The 23421-nt window shown below is 41.9% G+C and overlaps 1 pseudogene; it reads left to right on the top strand.

The window, feature by feature from the left end:
- Nucleotides 1-23421, top strand: part of LOC109689966 (sialic acid-binding Ig-like lectin 14) — a 36798-nt pseudogene that overhangs the window by 2300 nt on the left and 11077 nt on the right.

The following is a 23421-nucleotide window of genomic DNA, read 5'->3' as shown; positions in this document are numbered from 1 at the left end:
CCCTGGGTTCCCGGAAGGAGGGGCCCGCCCCCTCCCCAGACCAGGCGGTCAAGTAGAAAGATGCTGGGGGCCTGGACTCTTGGGTTCTAGTGGGTGGGATTGGGGGGGGTCTGCGCTCCTGGGGAGGAGGAGCTGGGGTTCTAAGCTCTGGGGTTTTGAAGGGGGTGGGAGCTGGAGTGTGAACTCTCCGTTCTGAGAGAAGAGGCTGGGCGTCCAGACACCCAGGTCCAGGGGAAACAGTGGTTATGTGTTCTGATTCTGGAATTCGGGGAAGGGGCTGGGTGCTGGACTCCCAGATCTGCGAGAGGAGGGGGCTGCGGTCTGAATCCCGGGTCCTCAAGGGAGCCTGGAAGCTGGGCCTCTCTGCCAGACATCCCCTGCCCCCGGCGCTGACCTGGGCCTGTCTGGCAGCCCAGACAACCTCCTCCTCCTCAACCCCCCTCCCACTTGCACGGCTCACCCTTGACCCCTCAAAGCCCCGCAGCCCCATTCCTGCCCCTCCCCCTCCCCTCCGGCCAGACGTTAACCCTTCCGAAACCGCAGGGCACCTCCAAAGCCAGACTGTCTTCCTCCACCTCCCCTGAGGTCTGGGTCATCGTGTCCCCAGTCCCCTCCACCCTCTGATCCTACATACTCTAGCATCATCTGTGCCCTCCCTCCTGAATCCCAGAGATGTTCCCACCGTCTTCAAGCCTCTGGACCCCCGAATCTAGATTCGCAGCACCCTCCTTTAAAGGAATCAGAAGTCTGAGCTCCCAGCACCCTCTCTACCCTTCCTCCCTCCCACCCCAGAACCCAGAAATGCAGGCCCTGCTGCTTACTCCCTCGGGGACCCTGGAGTCCGACCCAGGCCCCATCCCCCTCCGGTTCCGCAGACTCACGGCTCCGCGGCTCCCGCGTCGGAGGAAGGGGTCTCCGCCCGCCCCGGGCCCGGCGGGAGGACGCAGCGGCCGGCAGTCCTCTCCATCCTCTCCCGCCGCCGCCGCCCGCGGCCTCTCCCCTTCCTCCCGCCGCCCCGCCATCCTCCTCCCCAGCTCCCCGGCTCCCTCCGGCCGGCGCCTGCTCCGGGCTCTGCAGGGCCGGGTCTCCCCCGCCCAGGACCCCGCCGGCGGCGCGGCCACGGACCAGCCCCCTCCCCGGGGGGCCCCCGCCCCGCCCCTCCCCTCCCCTCCCCACCCCACCGCCCAGCCCAGTCCGGCCTGGCTTCCCCCCTGCCCCGGAGCTGGCCCCGGTCCAGGGGAAAAAATTCCATCCAGCCCCGGGGAGGAGGAGCGGGGCGGAGGAGGGAGCGGGGAGGGGAGGCCGGGCCAGGGGAGCATGACGCAGGGAGGAGGGAAGGGACAAAAGAGAGGCCGGGAGCGGTGGCGGTGGCGGCCGGCGCTCCACTGCTCCCTCCCTCCTTCCTGGCCAGTCCCTGCTTCTCCGCAGCTTAGCCTCAGTCCCCTCCACCTCTCCTTCCTTCCCTGCTCACGGCCTCCTCCCTCTTCTTGTCTTCACCCCCCCCTTCTCTCTCTCTCTCTCTCTCTCTCTCTCTCTCTCTCTCTCTCTCTCTCTCTCTCTCTCTCTCTCTCCCTCCCCTCCCTCTTCCCTCCCTCTTTCTGTTTGCCTTAGTCATTCTTTCTGTCCTTGCTCTTGTCTCCGAATATCTGTCCTTCCTTCTTTCTGTCTTTCCCTGTCTCCACATCATCCTTTTCGCTGGCCCTTAGGTCTTCGGTTCCTTTTTCTTTCTGGTTTTCTCCCTCCCTCTTCTCTTCTCTGCTTGTCTCTGGGTCTCGATTCTCTCTCTCTCTCTCTCTCTCTCTCTCTCTCTCTCTCTCTCTCTCTCTCTCTCTCTCTCTCCCTCCCCCCCCCCTCCTCTCCCTATAGCCTCCCCAGGCAGGGTCTGCTTTCCCACTCCCCATTTCTACTCAACCAGCCTCCCTCCCTTCCCTGCTATTTGGTCACCCCTCCCTTCCACTGGGGACTCAAAGGTGAATCAGACCCATATCTGCTCTTGCAGATGGTCTGATGGAGGAGACAGACCGAGCCACAGACGTTCCCAATCCTGAGTTATGGGGTGTGACAGGGGCGATACCAGAGTCTGTGAGCGCAGCCAGAGCCATGAGAGGACCTCCAGAGAAGGCGTGGTTGTGGTGCAGACCTCCAAGATACAAAACTTAGACCTGAATTGTGGAGGGGGTGGAGGAGCAATAAGGGCGTTGCAAGCCGAGCGCCCAGCTTAGGCAAAGGTCCAAAAAATCGGAAACCAAGGTGATTCTGGAGCACAACAAAACAGGTCTCACAGCCTTAGGGGCCAGAAGCCAAAGAGCACAGCAGAGGCTGGGGTGAGTGGGCGGGGCCGTTCTCCATGTGTGGAAGGCTAAGGTGACAGTTAGCTAGCTATGGAGGGTTTTGAGCAAGAGGAGGGACAGGGTCAGATCTGAATGTCAGATCTTTCTGGGGCAGTGGATGGACTGGAAAGGGAGAGTTGGGTGAAGGCTGAAAAAGAAGCCCATTTTCTCCAGTTTAGGGACTAGGACCAGAGGGGAAAGATGAAGGGAAGGGACAGAGAATGTCAGGAGGTTGGAGCTACTAGGGACTACTGGGCTGTGGGCGGAGGGAGAAGTGGAAGGAAGAGATGAGGAAGCTGTAGTTTAGTCCAGGACCTGAAAGGACAGGAGTTATTCCCAGTGGGGAAGAAGAGGATACAGGAGAGTGGGTAGTTTAGAACCTGGACTGAGAGCATTTAAGGAGGGCATTCAGGCAGTGGTGGGTATATGATTCTAGGGCTCCCCCTCACCCTGTCACCCCAGCCACCCAATTCTCTTCTAGAGGACAGTTTATGACTACTTTCTTTCATATATTTCCAAAGGAACTCTATACTTTATGTCCACATGTTGTAGCATCCTCCTCTTTCACGTCTTAAAATAGGATCACTTTATCCTGAACCTTGATTTTTTATTTATTTTATTTTATTTTTTTATTGTTTTATTATTCATATGTGCATACAAAGCTTGGGTCATTTCTCCCCCCTGCCCCCATCCCCTCCCTTACCACCCACTCCACCCCCTCCCTCTACCCCCCACCCCCTCAATACTCAGCAGAAACTATTTTGCCCTTATCTCTAATTTTGTTGAAGAGAGAGTATAAGCAATAATAGGAAGGAACAAGTGTTTTTGCTGGTTAAGATAAGGATAGCTATACAGGGAGTTGACTCATATTAATTTCCTGTGCGTGTGTGTTACCTTCTAGGTTAATTCTTTTTGAACTAACCTTTTCTCTAGTTCCTGGTCCCCTTTTCCTATTGGCCTCAGTTGCTTTTAAGGTATCTGCTTTAGTTTCTTTGCGTTAAGGGCAACAAATGCTAGCTAATTTCTTAGGTGCCTTACCTATCCTCACCCCTCCCTTGTGTGCTCTCGCTTTTATCATGTGCTCAAAGTCCAATCCCCTTGTTGTATTTGCCCTTGATCTAATGTCCACATATGAAGTAGAACATATGATTTTTGGTCTTTTGGGCCAGGCTAACCTCACTCAGAATGATGTTCTCCAATTCCATCCATTTACCAGCGAATGATAACATTTCGTTCTTCTTCATGGCTGCATAAAATTCCATTGTGTATAGATACCACATTTTCTTAATCCATTCGTCAGTGGTGGGGCGTCATGGCTGTTTCCATAACTTGGCTATTGTGAATAGTGCCGCAATAAACATGGGTGTGCAGGTGCCTCTGGAGTAACCTGTGTCACAGTCTTTTGGGTATATCCCCAAGAGTGTTATTGCTGGATCAAATGGTAGATCAATGTCTAGCTTTTTAAGTAGCCTCCAAATGTTTTTCCAGAGTGGTTGTACTAGTCTACATTCCCACCAACAGTGTAAGAGAGTTCCTTTTTCCCTGCATCCTCACCAACACCTGTTGTTGGTGGTTTTGCTGATGATAGCTATTCTAACAGGGGTGAGGTGGAATCTTAGCGTGGTTTTAATTTGCATTTCCTTTATTGCTAGAGATGGTGAGCATTTTTTCATGTGTTTTTTTGCCATTTGAATTTCTTCTTTTGAGAAAGTTCTGTTTAGTTCACTTGCCCATTTCTTTATTGGTTCATTAGTTTGGGGAGAATTTAGTTGTTTAAGTTCCCTATATATTCTGGTTATCAGTCCTTTGATGTGTAGCTGGCAAATATTTTCTCCCACTCTGTGGGTGTTCTCTTCAGTTTAGAGACCATTTCTTTTGATGGACAGAAGCTTTTTAGTTTTATGAGGTCCCATTTATCTATGCTATCTCTTAGTTGCTGTGCTGCTGGGGTTTCGTTGAGAAAGTTCTTACCTATACCTACTAACTCCAGAGTATTTCCTACTCTTTCCTGTATCAACTTTAGAGTTTGTGGTCTGATATTAAGATCCTTGATCCATTTTGAGTTAATATTGGTATAGGGTGATAGACATGGATCTAGTTTCAGTTTTTTACAGACTGCTAACCAGTTTTCCCAGCAGTTTTTGTTGAAGAGGCTGCCATTTCTCCATCGTATATTTTTAGCACCTTTGTCAAAGACAAGTTGGTTATAGTTGTGTGGCTTCATATCTGGGTCCTCTATTCTGTTCCACTGGTCTTCATGTCTGTTTTTGTGCTGTGTTAATTCTGTTTGTATCATTATTGCTTTGTAATATAGTTTGAAGTCAGGTATTCGGAAACCTCCAGCATTGTTCTTTTGACTAAGTATTGCCTTGGCTATTCGTGGCCTCTTGTGTTTCCATATAAATTTAACAGTAGATTTTTCAATCTCTTTAATGAATATCATTGGAATTTTGATGGGAGTTGCATTAAACATGTAGATTACTTTTGGGAGTATCGACATTTTTACTATGTTGATTCTACCAATCCATGAGCATGGGAGATCTCTCCGCTTTCTACAGTCTTCCTCAATCTCTTTCTTCAGAAGTGTATAGTTTTCCTTGTAGAGGTCTTTCACATCTTTTGTTAGGTTTACACCTAGGTATTTGATTTTTTTTGAGGCTATTGTAAATGGAATTGTTTTCATACATTCTTTTTCAGTTTGCTCATTGTTAGTGTATAGAAATGCTAATGATTTGTCTATGTTGATTTTATATCCTGCTACTTTTCTGTAGCTATTGATGATGTCTAGAAGCTTCTGAGTAGAGTTTTTTGGGTCTTTAAGGTATAGGATCATGTCATTTGCAAATAGAGATATTTGACAGTTTCTTTACCTATTTGTATTCCTTTTATTCCTTCTTCTTGCCTAATTGCTCTGGCTAGGAATTCCAGTACTATGTTGAATAGGAGTGGAGATAGTGGGCATCCTTGTCTGGTTCCTGATTTTAGAGGGAATGGTTTCAGTTTTTCTCCGTTAAGTATAATGCTGGCTGTAGGTTTGTCATATATAGCTTTTATGATGTTGAGGTACTTTCCTTCTATTCCTAGTTTTCTTAGAGCTTTTATCATGAAATGGTGTTGGATCTTATCAAAGGCTTTTTCTGCATCGATTGAGATGATCAAGTGGTTTTTGTCTTTGCTTCTGTTAATGTGGTTTATTACATTTATTGATTTTCATATGTTGAACCACCCCTGCATCCCTGGGATGAAGCCTACTTGGTTGTGGTGAATGATCTTTTTGATGTGTTGTTGAATTCGGTTTGCCATTATTTTGTTGAGGATTTTTGCATCACTGTTCATTAAGGAGATTGGTCTATAGTTCTCCTTTTTAGAGGTGTTTTTGCCTGGTTTGGGGATAAGTGTAATTCTGGCTTCATAAAATGTGTTAGGCAGTTTTCCTTCCCTTTCTATTTCGTGGAACAGTTTAAGGAGGGTTGGTATCAGTTCTTCTTCAAAGGTCTGATAGAATTCAGCAGAGAATCCATCAGGTCCTGGACTCTTCTTTTTGGGGAGACTCTTGATTGCTTCTTCAATTTCATTTTGTGTTATAGGTCTATTCAGGTGATTAATTTCCTCTTGGTTCAGTTTTAGATGATCATATGTATCTAGAAATCTGTCCATTTCTTTAAGATTTTCAAATTTATTTGAATATATGTTCTCGAAGTAGTCTCTGATGGACTTCCTGGACTTCCATGATGCTTGTTGTTATCTCCCCTTTTGCATTCCTGAGTCTACTAATTTGGGTTTTTTCTCTGAACCTTGATTTTTTAAACAGTATTCCCTAACAATCCTCCCATATCGATGCTGTTAGAATGACCTCATTGGTTTTAATGACTTTATAGTATTCCCTTTATTTGATCATTATTTACACAGTCATTTGGGAGATGGGGAGTTTGTCTAATATAACAAAATTAATGCTTATGCACAGTCAGAGATTCTGGTTTGGGATTTTTTTGTAACGTGATTTTGTCCAATGCTTTTAAGCCTCTGAACCCAGATAATTGTTACTTCCAGGTCTGTTAAAATCTGTTGGTAAATGTTACATAGTTCCCACCCTGTTATTTATGATTTTATTTTCCAAATTTCAGTTAACTGCAATTTGAAAATATTAAATGGAAAATTCCAGAAATAAAGAATTCACAAGGTTTAAACATCTTGCATGTGCTGAGTAGTGCAATGTCTTGCACCATCCTGCCTGGAACATGAATCATCCCTTTATCAGGTGTATCCATGCTGTATAGGCTACCTGCTCGTCACGTCACTTAGTAGCTATCTTAGACACAGAAGCCACCATTCTTATCAACTTCTGAGACTCAAGAGCCACCATCTTGTTATCTTTTGAAACAGCAATCCAGTGGAAAATAGAAACTTCCTGTTCTTCACAAGGCTATTCCCAAGTCTCTGAACCAGGAACCGTGGGTCAGGAAGATACCCTTGCTGAACTAGATCTGAGTCAAGGACTCAGATGTTAATACCATAGAGCAGGAGGCATGAGGCCATGAGGAATATCGAAGTAGCAGAGAATCCTTCCATATGAGGGATCAACCCCAAACCCAGGATGAACCCCAGGATACCACATAATCCATACAGGTGGGGTACTCTACAAGTCGTGAGGACATGAAAATACAGATGATCCAAGTGCAACACATGTTCCCATTGCACTGTTAATATACTCCAAAATGATGACTTGCCCCAGGTGGGCATCTTTTTGTGTTGGAGTCCCAGGGAAGAGAATGACAAATCTCACTCCCACTGTTAACTATTAACTCTTTATAGACAAGAGGAATGGGAAGTGGATGGGATTATTTAGGGGAGGGTTTTCCCCCAGACTTTCGTTGTTTGAGACAGGGTCTCAGTATGTAGACCAGGCTGATCTTGAACTCTCTGTCTTCCTACCTCTCCCTCCCAGTTGCTGGAATAACAGGCATGTACCACCACCTCCAGCTTTTTCTTTGCTGGGCAAAGAAAGATAGCTCTTTCATCTAATAAGTGAAGGGTGTTCAGCTGCTCTTCTCTTTACATATAAGCAAAGGGTGAGGAAGTCTGTACTGAGGTCTAAGGAGAGATTTTCTGAGCGAATCTGCTCTTATCCACTTCCCTACCTCTGGTAATACAGATTCTCTTTCCTGTGAGAGACTCACTCTCTCATATGATTCTGGCAAGAATGTGCCATCTTGAATAGCCTGCCTCCCTTCTTCCCCAAAACCTTGATCTGGACAGTTGACACAATATGGCCAAGCAGAATATTCATTTGTGATCCTCATTAGAACTGATTAGAACTCAAGACATCTTTATTTTTTGATCTCGACACTTCAGTTTTATGTTTTCTAAGAGACACAAGCACTTGCACATTTGTATCATATCTTTGTTTTCCAAGAATAGAGACATACTGTGTATAGCAAGGTGGTTAAGAGAGACTCTGAGGCCAGACTGGATTGTAATCATTCAAAGATTGGGTGTGGTGGTGCATGCCTGTAATCCCAGCCATTCAGGAGGCAGAGGTAGGAGGTTCGTCATCTGAGGCCATCCCAGGCAAAAGCGAGACCCTACCTAAAAAATAAAGCAAAAAAGGCTGGGGGTGGGCATGGTTCAAATGGTACAGCATCAGCCTAGCAGGCATAAATGCCTGAGTTCAAGCCCTAGTATGGCCAAAAAGAAAAATACCATTCTATTGAAGTCCGACTGTGTTTGTATAATTGTATGATTATACCAATAAAGCTGATTTAATGATCATGACAGTCTGTGGGCTGCAGGCTCTTCAAGAAAATGACTCTGAAATGAAGATCAGAGTTCAGCAAATGAAGTGGGCAGCCCTGGGATTCACAGGTGTTAGGGGACAGATAGGAGCAGAACTGTGCCATGGGAGAAGCTGAATTACGATAAAGGCCATTGCCAGTCCTGAGGGAGCTCGAGCTGGATGGCTCCACAGAGCCATCCTGAACCGGGTCAAGGACAGTAGGCCTTTCTACTATGTACTGATCTGTTTAAGAAAAAAAAAAGGGTATGTATGGCCTGGCTACTCTGGATACAGAAATCTGGAGGATCACAGATTGAAGCCAGTCAGGGCAAAAAGCAAGACCCCATCTCAACAAAAAAGCTGAATGTAGTGGTACAAGCCTGTCATCCCAGCAACAATGAGAAGCTTAAAATAGGAGGATGGAGGTTCAGGCTGGCCTGGGCAAAGAGCCAGATCCCACCTCCAAAATAACCAGAGCATAAAGGCCTAGAGGCGTGGCTCAAGTGGTAGAGTGCCTGCCTAACAAGTGGGAAGCCCTGAGTTCAAATGCAAGTGCCACACACACACACACACAAAAGATTGGACAAATTAAATTTAATAAAGTTTATTTGAGCAAGGGATGATTCATCAGTCAGGCAGCACACAGAAATAGGTTTGGATGGCTCTGCACAGCAGTGTGAGCTGAGCTTTCAGATCACAGAAGTGAGGCAGACAAATAGTCTTTGGGGACAGAGGTGCCTGCCTCATGGACTCTGGCCTGGGTGGTCACTCATTTCTTTGGTTTTACCATGGTCTGATTAGGTAGCTGCCTTTGATTGGCTGAAGCTCACCTGTGTATGACTGACTGAAACTTGGCTATCTGTTGCTATATATATATATATATATATATATATATATATATATAGCCAAAAATATATGTATTTATATGAAATTTAATGTCCAAATCCCCAGTGCACCAGAGTTGAGAAGTGGGGCTTAATGGGAGGGGTTTATGTCATGAGGGCTCCACCCTCATAATGGATTAAGGCCAGTTGTAAAAGGGCTTGAGGCCACAGGTCGGTTTCTCTTTTCCTCTTTTATATTCCTACCTTCTGCCAGGGGATGATGAAGCAAGAAGGTCCTTGCAGGATGTCAGCAACTTGCTATTGGACTGCCCAGACCATGAGCAAGGAATTTCTTTTTTTCTTTCCTCCATTCCTCTCGTCCTTCCTTCCCCCTTCTTTCTTCCTTGCCCCCCTTTCTTCCTTCCTCCTTCCCTTTCTTTCTTTCTTTCTTTTTCTCTCTTTCTCTTTCTTCCTCCTTCCTTCTTTCCTTCCTTCCTTCCATTCTTTTTTTCTTTTCTTTCTTTCACCAGTCTGTGGTGTTTTCTTATACCAACACACAATAGACTAATACCATTAGGTTTTGGTTTGATTACATAATAGGTTAGGTTGTGCTTTGGTAGGTAGAACTTCAAAGTACAGAGATAGTCTTAGACTCATAGCCTCCTACTTATTTTGCTTTAATAGATCAGTTATTTGAGGTGGGCTGACTCAGAATGGGGCCATGACCTTGGGCTAGGCAGCTCCCTTCTTTGGGAAGGAGGACTCCGCTGCAAACTGTCAGTCCTCAACACTCTAAGCAGTTGCATGAACATATCTTTGACACCCAGAAACAATTCCTGAGCGTGTCTGTGTAGTTGTACAATGAATATTAAGAGTGTTTTAGTGAGATACTTTTAGAAAGAACATTTCTCCTCTCGGATCCAAATCAACAAGTGGTTGCAAAAAATGAAAATAGTAACACAAGGCAGAAGAGCAAAGAGTAGATAAATTGGAAATCCAGAAATATTTTGTGATAGCTTTTTTCATGAAATTGTTTGGTGTTTTAGCTTTCATTTTATTAGTTTTTGAATGTGTGTGTGGACTGGTGTCTGAACTCAAGGCTTCCACTTGCAAAGCAGACACTCTACCACTTGAGCCACATACACCTCCAGTTCATTTTGCCCTGGTTATGTTGGAGATGGGTTCTCATGCACTATTTGCCCAGGCCGGTCTCAAACCAGGATTCTCCAAATCTCAGCCTCCCAGGTAGCCAGGATAACAAATGTGAGCCACTGACACCTGGCCATAAGAAAACATTTAAAGCTAAATTTTTTGCTTTAAGGCTACAGTTTTTATAGTTTTGAGTCTATGGAGCCTAAAACCTTAAAGCTGTCAAGTTCACTGCAGAGTACTGTTAGACATTTTCAGAAGTGGAAGATGAAGGATTTTCAAAATTTGCCCGAGCTATGATTATTAAAAGTTCTTCCTAGAATTTTTAAAAAAACTGTAGACATAAATATTGTATATATTCATGTATTAAATAATGCACAAGGTAATGATTGCATTCTGCATCTTACATGTGAAAAACTGGACATGAAAACAATCATGTCTTTTTATTGATTTATGACTAATTTAACTGTATTTCTGTATAATTAAAGTTGCTGAGATGTTTCTGTGTTTTACACATGGTAACAGTGAAAAGGAATTACAGAATGTTTCTGTGTTTTACACATGGTAACAGTGAATAGGAATTACAGAATGTTTATAGAATAGAAATTTGATAATTGTTAGACCATGGAACAAAACCCACAAAACTGTGAGTGAATTATAAACTAAAGCATAAAACTGGGCACGGTGGTTCATGCCTGTAATCCCTGCTACTTAGGAGGTGGTAGTTAGAGGATCATGGTCTAAGGCCAGCCCAGGCCTTCTCTGGAAAATAACCTAAAAACAAAAGGACAGGGGCATTGTTCAAGTGCCTAGAAAGTGCAAGGCTTTCAATGTACAAAGAGAGTTCAATGTCTTGTATTGTAAAAAAAATTATATTTGTATTATGATCGATCCATACCCATTAGTTGTGTGTCCAGAAAAAAATATGCTTTTACCACAAGCAAAAAGATATTTAGGCTACACTTTCATTATTCTTCAGAAAAAAATCAAACTCATGACATACAAGAGATTTTCGAACTGTATTTATTCAAGGTATTAAGGCAAGATGCAAAAAAAGTCTTCAGTGTTCAGACAGCTATTCCAGCAATACTGTACTCTGTAGGTGACAATAGTGACAGAGGACATACTGACAATGCGGGCCACTGTGTAGGGAAAGTGGTTTGTTTGCTGAACCTAATGAAGATGCAGTCAGACCAACATGCTTTGGGAGTGGAAGCCTTTTGCCCATGATATCCACTGTAGAAATGTCGCTTTCATTCTGCTTCTGTGATGGTGTTGAATGCTCTCCATTTTGTGATGTTCGGGCACTTGTCTAATCTCTGCAGAATAAACAGGACCTAGTGACTTGCTTATAAACCAGAGAACACGGAAAAGGTAACGGATGTTATTTGCAAGATTAGGTTACAAAACATTGACTTCTGCCCTGCTAGCAAACTCCATTGCCTTCTTGGTTTGTCACATATTAATGGTTAATGAAGTAAGTGGTTATCTTGTGAGCTGCCATTTTGGGAATACCCATGTAGCAAGGAACTGAGGGAAGCCCTTGGCCAACAGCCAGTAAGGAACAGAGACTCATTCCAATGAGAGGTAAATGTTGCCACACACCAATGAATGAACCTGAAAGTGGGTCATTCCCCAGTACAGTCTTCAGATGAGGCTATAGCCCTTGAATCAGCTCCTTCATGGCGGTCTCATGAGAAACTCTGAGGCAGAGGATAAAAGTAAGCTGTGTTTATATTCCTGACCCAAGGAAGTCATAGAATAATGAAAGTGTGCTGTTTTAAGCTGCTTAATTTTGTAGTGACTTATTATGTAACTATAAATTCTAACACAACTTTAATTTCTTCAAGGTCAACTACCTTGCTCAATTGTCCTACTTCTCTTCCAATATTTAAGGATGTATTTTCCCCAAGTACCAAGCACATGCAAAAATCTTACAACAAATTGAGAGAGGGCAGGACTTTCTCATTTTGATTATGGTAGACCTGGATATATGGATCAAGTCCTTCTAACTAAAGTGTTGGATAAAATGTTAAAAGCAGTCTTTGCAAATACAGTGCTCTTACATTTAAAAAAAAACTTAAAGAAGTTTTAAGGGATTTTTTTTGAAACAGGGTCTCACCATGTAGCCCAAGCTGGCCTTGAACTCATGAACCTTCTGCGTCAGCCTCACCAGTGCTGGGGTCACAGGTGAGTGCCACCATACCAGGATCCTAAAGCATTCTTTAAAGTCCATGAGAGACATGACAATTCAATGAGGAATTTCCCAGCTGAGGTTTAGAAAGTGAGAAGTCAGAGAAGCAAGCAGAGTATGCAAAGCTGCATTTGCTGGACATTTGCTTACTCTGCTGATAAAAAAAGAGTTGTAGTTTTGAACAATCTCCTTGGATGAGAGAAAGAGAACTATAAATGGTATCAAGTGGGTACTATGGTACGTGGAACCCTCTCTGGAGGAAGGCACTTCAGTCACAGAAGGAAGAAGATCCCAGGTGGAAGAAGTGAGATACAACCAGGAAGATAGTGCAAGTATGTCAGCCAGAATCTCAGTAGAAAACCAATAATGTATATAGAGGCTTAATTGTACATAGACTAATGAAGTGACTAGGTACAGAGGTATAGGCAGGAGTAAGAATTCCAACAAGGTATGTTGATGCATTCAAGGACAAAAAATGGTGGGAGGCCATTATTACCCGAAGCCAGGGAAAGATGTGGCTTGCAGGGTGAGCCTCCTGATAAAAATTGTGGCCATGGGGGGTTGTGGCTACTACCAGAAAGTGGGGAGTGACCCTAACTCCTTTCCTTCCTCCTTTCAAATATCTTGCCAGTGCCTCCTACAGGCTAATCTCAGAGGGAAAGGAAAAGCAGGTGACACAGTTCTTAGAGGTCAACCTCCCAGTGCACAGAGCTGAGCAGAGTGAATAATGAATCTGGAGGGCTTCCCTCTTGCCACTCAGTACCTATTATTGCCTCTGTTTAGATGAAAAGCTCACATTTCCAATACAGTGAAGCCTGGTATCTCTCCTGTCATTGCTGAGTGATGCTACTCCAGGCAGACTATTAACTGAAACCTAAATTATCACAACACCTACCAGTGATGCTTCTCACATAAGATGTCAGGATGAAACAGAGGAGGGAACTAAACAATTAGTTGACAGAAAATAGTGACAGCTCACACTTCTATGGCTGTGTGTGAGCCTAAATTGATAATCATTTTATGTCTTCCTTCCTTTATTCTGGCATTTTGTTTGGCTAGGGATTCTTTTCGGGGGAGGAGAACTTGGTAAGGTAACCCAAAGGATCCAAAATCATTGGTGTTCCCTGCTTATGATCTTGATGCATTTGCCCATTGACCATTATTCTGGACATGGGATTTGAAGAAATTCCCTAGGTGAATATTCTGGGTTCTGCTTCTAGTCCTCTTTCATTCCTTTGTATAACAGCAGCACAATTTCCTCTTAATAATTGGATCAATTACCTACTTTCTCTGCTCCCCAATGTCCAAAGAGCAGTCTGTTTCCAGTTCATTCATTCATTTATTCAGTTTTTGAGACAGGGTCTTTCTATGTAGCCTAGGCTGACCTCAAACTGGCAATCTTCCTGCCTCAAACTCCTGAGTGCTGGCATTACAGGTGTGTATCACCACCATATCTGATTTCTGCTTTTACTTTAACGAAACCAGGATTGTGTCCTTTAGTGGTTTAAGACTCCAAACCCTACAAACCTCAAGTATGGAAGTTTAGGAAGTGAAAATGGTATCAGTGTGATTAGGTGTGTCAAAAGACAAAATTACAAATTTAAAGCCCTTAATTAGTTTTCTTTGTGGTTCTAAAATTGAGCAACACTTTTGTCTATAAAACAGAATGAGTGTTCCAATGAGCAGAGCAGAGTAGGTTGGTTTTATAGCAAGAGAAGGGCTGAGCAAGCAGGAACAGAATAAAAAGTAGATTTACTGCTTCAAAGTTACTTTCCTGTACAGTTAAAGCAGAGGAAACTTCTAACCAGGGGATTTGCTCGCTCTCTCTCTCTCTCTCTCTCTCTCTCTGTGTGTGTGTGTGTGTGTGTGTGTGTGTCTGACATGATTTCTCAGAAACTCAGATAAACAACTTAGTTTTGGCTAGGTGAAGTAGACGTTAGATACAAGGGACTCCATTTTTGTTTGGTCCATTGAGCAAGAGCTCAGTCCAAACCAATGGCTTACATGTTTTGTTCAGGTGGAATAAGAGAGGCCACCTGTGCTTTTACTTCTTGGTCTTGACGTTGTGTTCTCTGGCTCTGGAGAAAATGATGCCATATGTTGAGTGATAGTTTAAGACAATACTGATCTGTAAAACCTCATTCACACTCATCCAGTGTTCACCCACCAGATGGCACCATGACCAACCCTGTTGTGGGCTGTTCCACCAGTGCACCAAGTCACCTGCTTCTGGGTGACTCAGCCATATTTTCACATCCTTTCTAGTTTAGTGTATGGGACATGGAGGGTTATGCTTTCAGATGGCATTGATGATAAAGATAAGATATTCTTTTAGAGTAGCCATAGATACTTTCTGATATTTCCCACATGTGTCTTGAGATCAGAATGCAGGTTTGGGCTTATCTTTTCCTTTTTGTTTGGTCTCCAAGTCAGTTAGAAGCAGCCCATAGTGGCCTTTGTCACCAAGGTGACTAAGTATCACTTAATCTCCCAATGCTTTGCCCTCCACCTGCCCCCTATCTTATCCCATCATTGGTAATAATTTGAGTAACCATAATATAATAAAAACAATTAGTGATCTTAAAAACAAGATAGTTATAAAATAAGAGAAATCAGTAATATATTGGAGATATGCTCCAATGTCTTATCTTGGAGAAGCTTAAAGAAGTAAAATTTAAACCTTATTAAGTTTGCAGATTATAGAAATAGAATCTAAAATTTCCAAACTGATAGAAGAGAAATGAAATAGGAAGGAAAAAAATGTGCCTCTGTAGTCCAACATGGGCCAGAAAGAGGACAAAAAGAATCCTTGAAAGCAGGGCACACACACACACACACACACACACACACACACACACACACTCACAAAGAGCATACAAAAATGGTAGATTCAAGCCCAAGTGTGTTAGTATTTGCATTAAATATTGTACAATGCTCCCATTAAAATCAGTTTGCCAGGCAACACTAAAAATGAAAATTCAACTGTATCTATGTCTAAGTCATAAGGATGTAGCAATGTTAGATGGAAAAAGATACACAATGCAGAAAATACTAACCCAAAATAAGGCTGGGTGGCTATATTAATATCAGCTATACAGATCTTAGGGTAAAAGGCTTTACAGAAATAAAGTGGAGCATACCACAATGATAAAATTTTTGACTCACCAGATGATAAAAACAATTAGTGTACACAAAATAACAGAGTCAAAATGTATAAAATAAAAGACAACAGAACTACAAAGAGAAACACAAATTCACAGTCACAGTGGGAAAAAATTTAATGCATCTCTCATTAATGAATCAGTGAATGTATAGAAAATCTAAACATAATTAACAAATTGACTTAAGCAAAAGATACAATATTGCACTCATAACTCAGAAAACACACATTATCTTTTAACCTGTAAGCATATAATCTCCCATGTATTATTGAAGCTCATGAAGAATATTTGTAAAACTTCACCAACGACTGAGCCATGAGGAAAAATCTCAACATAGTTTCAGAGAGTCACATCATGCAAAATATATGGTGATACTGGAAATCTAAAACAAAAAAAATTATTGAATTGTTTGGAAACTAATAAATCGCTTTTTAAAAGTCCATGGGTCAGATAAGTAGTCAAGTTGGAGATTAGAAAATATTTTGAGAGACACTAATAACATAAAGTGCATATTCTTAGAAATAAGCTAAGTTAAATGTTGCATTTCTTCTTAAGAAACAGAAAGCAGAAAAAGAAATAGCAGATACTAATAAAAAATTTTAAATCCATAAAATAGAATCACCAAGGCTCTAATCTGTTCTTTATTTTTTTAGTTACTAGCATATTCTAGTTGCACAGGGGGATACATTGTGATATTTATACATGTGCTTACAATGTATCTTAGATTTACCCCCTTCATTGTTCTCACTCTTTGCTCTTCCCCCTTCTTAGAGCAATTTCAAAAGGTTTCATTTTTCTATTTTCATATAGGGATACAAAACACACCCACCACATACATCCTCATTCCCCTTTTCCTTGTGCCCACTGCCCACTCACTGGTACACACCTCCAGAAAAGATTTATTTTTCTATCCTGCCCTTCATTTTTAAAAAATTAAGTGTATATTCATAGTCCCACAGGGGTTTTGCCTTGGCACTTAACCTGTTCTTTAAAAGAGTAGTAAAACTGATAAACTTCTAGTGAATCTAACTCTAGTGAAAAGAGGGAAGACACAGTTAGCCAATGTCAGGAATAAAATAGAGGACATAATCACCATAGATATTATAAACACTGAAAGATAAGAACATTAAAAACTTGAATATCTCATATAAATATCTTTGAAATTTAGATTCAATGAAAAAAATCAAGAATATGCAATTTAGTACAATAGCATCAGGAAAAAATTGAAAACCTGAGCAATCTTATAACTACCATGAAGAATCAGTGGAAAAATTCCTTCCTCACAAAAAAAAGAACCAGTAGGTTCAGGTGGATTACCCAGCAAATTATGCCAAAACTCAAGCAAGAAATAACTGTACTTTTCCAAATTCTTGCTCAATATGGAGATTAATATATATTTTCTATCAAAACCCAACAAGCACATTTTAAAAAAGAGATGAATAGGTATATCTTAATTAGGCATAGAGTGATACAATTGAACCAGAACTATCATGTTAAATTGGGGTGTATATGAAAAGGGCAATGCCTCAGAGCAGAGACGCATTTACTCATCACACTGCCATGTTTCGGACACTCAGCCACTCACATGCATGGCTGGGGATGTGGTCAGTGCTGGAGTGCTTGCATAGCGTGCACAAAGCCCTGGGTTCCATCCCCAGTACCATTAACAAAAAACCTGTGGAGTTCAGAAAGCTATTACAAAATAGCCCCATGTGGCTAGTGGCTGTCATATTGGACAGAGAACATTTCTATTATTTTTTTAGGAGTCCAGATGATCTTTTATTGAAATGCTTTCTGTTGTACCTCTTCACTAGCTGGGCACTCCACTGCACCACTGTTGATGTCATGAGGGTGACAGCCATGGACATTGCATCCCACAGACTGTGAAGTGCCCAGGATCTCTTTAAGACTTCAGAAAGTTCTCTGGCTAAAGATCTGTGCCATATTTGTCAGGCGATGTCGACAGTCTCATGAAAGGTGATATTTCCACTATGCTTAATGTTCTTCTGTTTCTTTTTGACTCTTGGTGGCTCCTTGAGGGCTTTGATGATCGGGCAGAGGCAGAAGGCATTACCTCAATCTGGGCCTGTCGAGAACATTTCTAATATCTGAATAATTATATATCTACATATATCTATGTAGCAAAAATGGCAGAAATGAGAGAGAGAGAGAGAAATGTGAAAAGTAGGCCAAAGAGAAAAATCAAAAGGTTTAGACCATCTAGAAAATAATTACGTCCAACCCTTCTATCCCAATTGCTAAAGAAATGCAAAAGTCATTGGTGATAATGGTGACATCCTAGTCTTACATTAATGCCAAGAACAAGGCAGAATCCACTATCAGCACAATTACCATTGCTCTGGAAGTGCTAGGAAAAGCATGTAGGTGGGAAACTAAAGTATAAATTTGAGAAATGAAAAACAAGGTTGCCATCTTCTCTAGTCGGTGTTATCATCTACCTAAAAAAATCCAAGAGAATTGCAGAAAAACCTTAGAATTCCTAATTAAGTTCTTTGATTTGCCAAGATACCAGATCTATATACTAATTAGGATCTGGTAATGAATTAACAGCAAAAGTATATCCCTGTCTCATACCACACACAAAGCCATTCCCAATGGGTTTAACATGACTTTAAGGTGGTTAAATGTGAATAAAAATTACTTTTGCATTATAATTATCTATTGGTCATATTTTGATGTAAGAAAGTTATTAATTTTTGTAAATTAATTGTATGACCCAATTCAAATAAGGAGTGATTTTAAAAATTATTTTATCTATTTTTTGGTGGAACTGGGGTTTGAACTTAGGACTTTGTGCTTGCAAAGCAGGTGCTGTACTGCTTGAACCACACCTCCAGTCCATTTTTGTCTGTTTATTTTGGAGATGGAGTCTCACAAACTATTTGCTGAGACTGGCCTCAAAACACAATTCTCCTACTGTCAGCCTCCTAAATAGTTAGGATTACAGGCATGGGCCACTGGCACCAGCTTTTATTTTCTTTTTGAATTAGTGTATATTAATAATATGAAGGGATTTTATTATAATAATTCCATATGTGCATACAGTGTACTTTGAACATATTCACCTCCTCCATTGTATTTCTGTCCCCTCTTTCTCTCTTCCTTCCTTTATCAAACAGTGTTTGGTGGGTTTTATTACGCTGTCTACATATGTATCTATGCAGCAAACTTCTGTCTTCTTCACCCCTTTCCTTTCCTCCTCTCCTCCCGCTGATGTCCCCCCCCACAGTGGCCCATATACATCATGCCAAGGGGTTATTTTGTCTTCCTCCAGGGGACATGTGGCAAAGCCTGAAGCCATTTCCATTTGTTATAGCTGGGTGGGGGAAAGGCTGCTATTCCATAGAGGCTACTGATGTTATAATACACAGGACATCTCACGCTCCCTTTGCAACAAATTATCCAGTTCCAGAAGACAACAGTGTTACTTTGAAAGACTCTGATGTGAGTCCACACTTTAATGAGCTATTGTGTTGCTTCTAACCACTTTTCTAGTTAATTTTGGAATTTCCATGTATACAATCATACTAACTGCAAGTAGTGAGGATATGTCCTTTCCATTCTACACACATTTCATTTGATTCCCTTTTATAATTGTGCTTTCAGAACAATGTTTGCAGTGAGCAGTTGAATTCTTTTTCTCTACTTGGGGATTCCATCATTGGATGAGTCATGGTCAGAAGTCCTACATCCCACCGCTAAGGACCTAATGGCTGGAGTCTTGCTTTCCCAAGAACCTAGCAGTAAGTGTGTCTGATTAACCTCAGCCTGAGACTTTATAAAGACACAGAGAGGAGCTGGCTGCTCACTTCCACGGCCTTGGCACTGAACAAGGCTGTCCCAGGCAATGTTCTCCTGTAATTGTTTCCTTAAGTTCTGACCCACTTTCTGAACTTGGTATATTCTCATGCCATCTATCAGGTGCCCAATATCCTATGAATAGATTGGGTTTTTTGGCTTAAGTTAACACAAATTGGTTTCCTTTGGAATCAAGAATCCCGCTGTTAGAACGTTAGATAGCTATTTGTGGGAGTGGGTGCCTTTATCTTGTTTCTGACTTTGTTGGAAGTTGTCTCTCCTTTTCATTTACTCATGAAACAAATATTCAAATCCATGCGTTCTCTACTTTATCTCCAGTTCCAGTATGACCCCATGGGTCATTCTAATTTTGTGTCTTTTCATATGAGTACATTCTTTCTCTGAGAATGAGAAACCAGCTTCATATTGTCTGTGATAGTTACTTATTTATTCAAGACCTCCCCGAGTGTAACTTATCTCACCCACTGCTCCCCAGAATGGTTATGTCCTCACTCTTCTTGGCTCTGTTTCCCCTTGCTGGGATTCCCCCCTCCCCAATCCCAAGTGTCTCATTTATCATCCTGCTCAAGCTCTGACACCTGGGTGTGCAAACGCATGCCAATGTCTTCCTTGCTAGGGCTCTGATACTCCTTTCTGCCATCCTCACTTTGGGAGCACTCTCTGATATACCGTCTTTCTACACACACCTGATGGCTTTAGGGTTCTGTTGATCAGAAAAGGAAGAGAAGGGAAAGGAAAAGGGAAAGAGGAAAGAGCAGCAGGAGTAAGGGATAGAAAGAAGGGGAGGAGAAGGGGAGGACAAAAAGGAAGGGGAAGAGGAAAAATAGTAGTAGTTCTGGATATATTTTGAATGCCATGCTAAGAGGATTTCTGACTGGAAACAGGGTAAAAAGAGAAGGGAAGAAGGGGAAGTAAGGATGATCCCAAGATCTTTTGCTTGAGCGGCTGGAAATTAGAGTTAGCATTCACTGAGATGGGGAACAAGTTTAGAATAGAAATTAAGATTTAGGCATGATGATTTTAAGACACATATTAGGTGTTTAAGCAGGAGATTAAATGTATGAATCTGGAGATCAGAGGAAGGACTGGGATGAAGATGTATACTTGAGAGTTAGCAATATTTCACAGCATTTGAACCCTGGATGAGATTGCTTTAGGAATGAGTAAAAAGAGGAAAAGAAGTGGTTCAAGTTGACCTGGAGTAGGACAATGTCATTTAACTTGCATTTGGCTTTATGTGACTAGATAAGTAGGTAGGTGCAATGCTAGATTGAGGAAATAATTTTATATAAGGAGATTTTTGTTGAGAATTTTCAGAGACTCTGAATTTTCAGAGATTAATATGCATAGTCTTCTTTGGTCTGTTTATGAAGGTTTATTTTAATAGAATTTCTAACACTTAATCATATCTGTATTTCCAGACAGTATCCCATTGGCACTAGTATTTTTCAAATTTATACTGGAAGTTTCTTTTACTTGTTATCAATTTGGAATTTTCCCATCAATATTCATCAGGAGATTCTGCTGTAAATTTTCTGTTACCACTTTAGGTTTTTTGGGAGTACTAGGATTTGAACTCAGGGCATCATGCTTTCTAAGTGGGCACTCTACCATTTGAGTCATGCCCCCACCCTTTTTGCTGTAGTAATTTTTCAGGTAGGGTCTTACTTTGTGCAAACTTTCTACTTTACATTTCCCATGGAGCTGAGTTGACAGGCATGTCACACCATGCTCAGTTTTTTTACAATGAGATGGAGTCCCACTAACTTCTTTTTTGCAGGGGCTGTCCTCAAAATGCCATCTTCCTGATCTCAGTCTCCCAAGTAGTCAGGATTACAGGCACAAGGCACCGCACCCAGCCTACCACTTTAGATTTTTATGTTTTGTGATGCTGGCTGTGTACAAATACTTGCAAAGCTTTTTTATGTTTCTTTTTAGCTTACATTGAATTGGAATTGTGGGGTTGTTGATAGTTTGAAATAATTTAATAGGACTGTCAGTTCATATCAGTTATCAATCTGTTTAGTATGTCTATCTTTTCTTCTCCTCATCCTCCTCCTCCTCATCGTCCTCCTTGTCGTCGTCGTCGTCCTCCTCCTCCTTCTCTTTGTCCTCCTCCTCCTCATCCTTCTGGTGACACTGGGGTTTGAACTCAGGGCTTTGTTCTTGCTAGGAAGGCTCTCTACCACTTGAGCCACTCTTCCAGCCCCGCCCATCTCTTCTTGAGAATATTACAATTCACATATTCCTAAGAGATCATCAATTTATTACAATTTTCTAGTTATAAGAAAGAAATGGCACACAGAATTCACTAAATAAGTTTGTTCCTTGAGAGTTATCACCTTCCCATTCCTCATTTCCATCCCTGTGTCCTTTTTCCCACATCCTGTGTGATTTTGCTGAATCTGGACTTTGTACTACTGGGTTTTTATTTTGTGACAAATATTGAAGTTATAAACTTTTGGAGGACTAAGTTCTCATTGTTTATCCCAGGCTGGTCTGAAATCACAATCTTCTTCCCTCTGCAACTCAAGTTCTGTGACACCATGCTTTTATCTTATAAGAAAGTTATAAGTGGGAAGGTGCTAGCCTATGGTATAAAACATTCATACCTCTAATCAATAAAAATCAATAAAAATTTACTTTTCTATTATTTTTATGGAACAAGGAGATGGAGCATCCCCGACATCTCAGTTGGGGTTCTTGGTCGCTCAGTGATTTACCTCTGCACATCTGATCCTTGCCCAGCAGGGGGCGCACGTGGACTTCGATTTACTCCTTTATTAGGCTTAAATTGACTAGGAATGTGAATTAGTAGTGAACCTCTTGATAGGGGGATTTTTATTTGCTGGGTCAGTGCATCTATTTTCCCAGAAGTTACAAGGTCAAGTCCCCACAGGACAAAGGAGAGCATAGAACGCATGTATCATAAGCCTAGGGTAAGACAAACTTTGGGACAATTATCCTGGCAAGGGGTACCTGAGCTCTGGCCTTGTAACTGGGGAAATCGTAGCACTTTACTTACCAGAGAAATGTAGCAAAATAAAGTAGGGCAGCTGCTCGCTCCAGCTGACCGGTGAAATATGGGAATGCCAGCCATTCAAGTATTTCGAGAGAAGCTAAGCATTCAGATTACTGGAAAGAACTCCACATTTTAAACTGTGACCAATGAATTAAAACTGTTTTGCCCTGACAGGAGGCTCACACCTGTAATCCTAGCTACCAGGAAGGCCAAGAGCAGGAGGATCATGGTTCAGGCTAGCCCAGGCAAATAGTTTATGAGACCCTATCTCCAAAAACATCAGAACAAAATGGACTGGAGGTGTGACTCAAGCAGTAAAGCACCTGCTTTACAAGTGCAAAACCCTGAGTTCGAACTCTAGTCCCACCAAATAATAACAATAACTATTTTGAAAATCTGTATGCAAGCTAAATACAACTTTGGACTAGGATTTTTTGGTGAGTAGCCCTATAGTTATATACCATGGGCTTCTGGTTATAGTGAATCAGTGAAATACTGAGCACTTCCCCCACCCCAAGGTCAAGATGCCTATTATTACTATGTCTAATCAACACTGTAACAAAAATTATTAGAATGAGGAAGAAGAATAAATGACATAGTGTTAGGAAAAGGAAGAAACAATGACAAGACAACCTGAAAGACACAGAAAACCAGAAAGCATTTGAATTCAGCAGATAGCTGTATTTAAAGACACCATACAGAAAGCATCTTCAGCTGGGCACCTGTGGCTCATGCCTATAATCCCAGCTACTTGAGATGCTGAGATCGGAAGGATCACAGTTGTAGTCCTGCTCAGGCAAATAGTTTATGAGACACCCATCTCCAAAACAACAAGAGCAAAATGGACTGGAGGCATGGCTCAAGCAGTAGAGCATCTGCTTTGCAAATGTGAAGCTCTGGGTTCAAACCACAGGCCCACCAAAAAAAAAAAAAGGAAGAAAGAAATCACTTTCATATATATAGTAGCAATGGTCATAAAATTAAATTTAAAATACAGTTATCTTTTAAAGCAGCACCCTAAATCATAGTATCCCTGTGTTAATCACTTTTCATTTGTGACAAAATACCTGAGAAATTTAACTTAGAGGAGGAAAGATTTATTTTTGGCTCATGGTTTCAGCCCAAGGT

This window comes from Castor canadensis, chromosome 16 (genome assembly GCF_047511655.1).
Source record: "Castor canadensis chromosome 16, mCasCan1.hap1v2, whole genome shotgun sequence".
Classification (NCBI taxonomy): Eukaryota; Metazoa; Chordata; class Mammalia; order Rodentia; family Castoridae; genus Castor; species Castor canadensis.
This window is presented reverse-complemented; position numbering and strand designations above follow the sequence as displayed.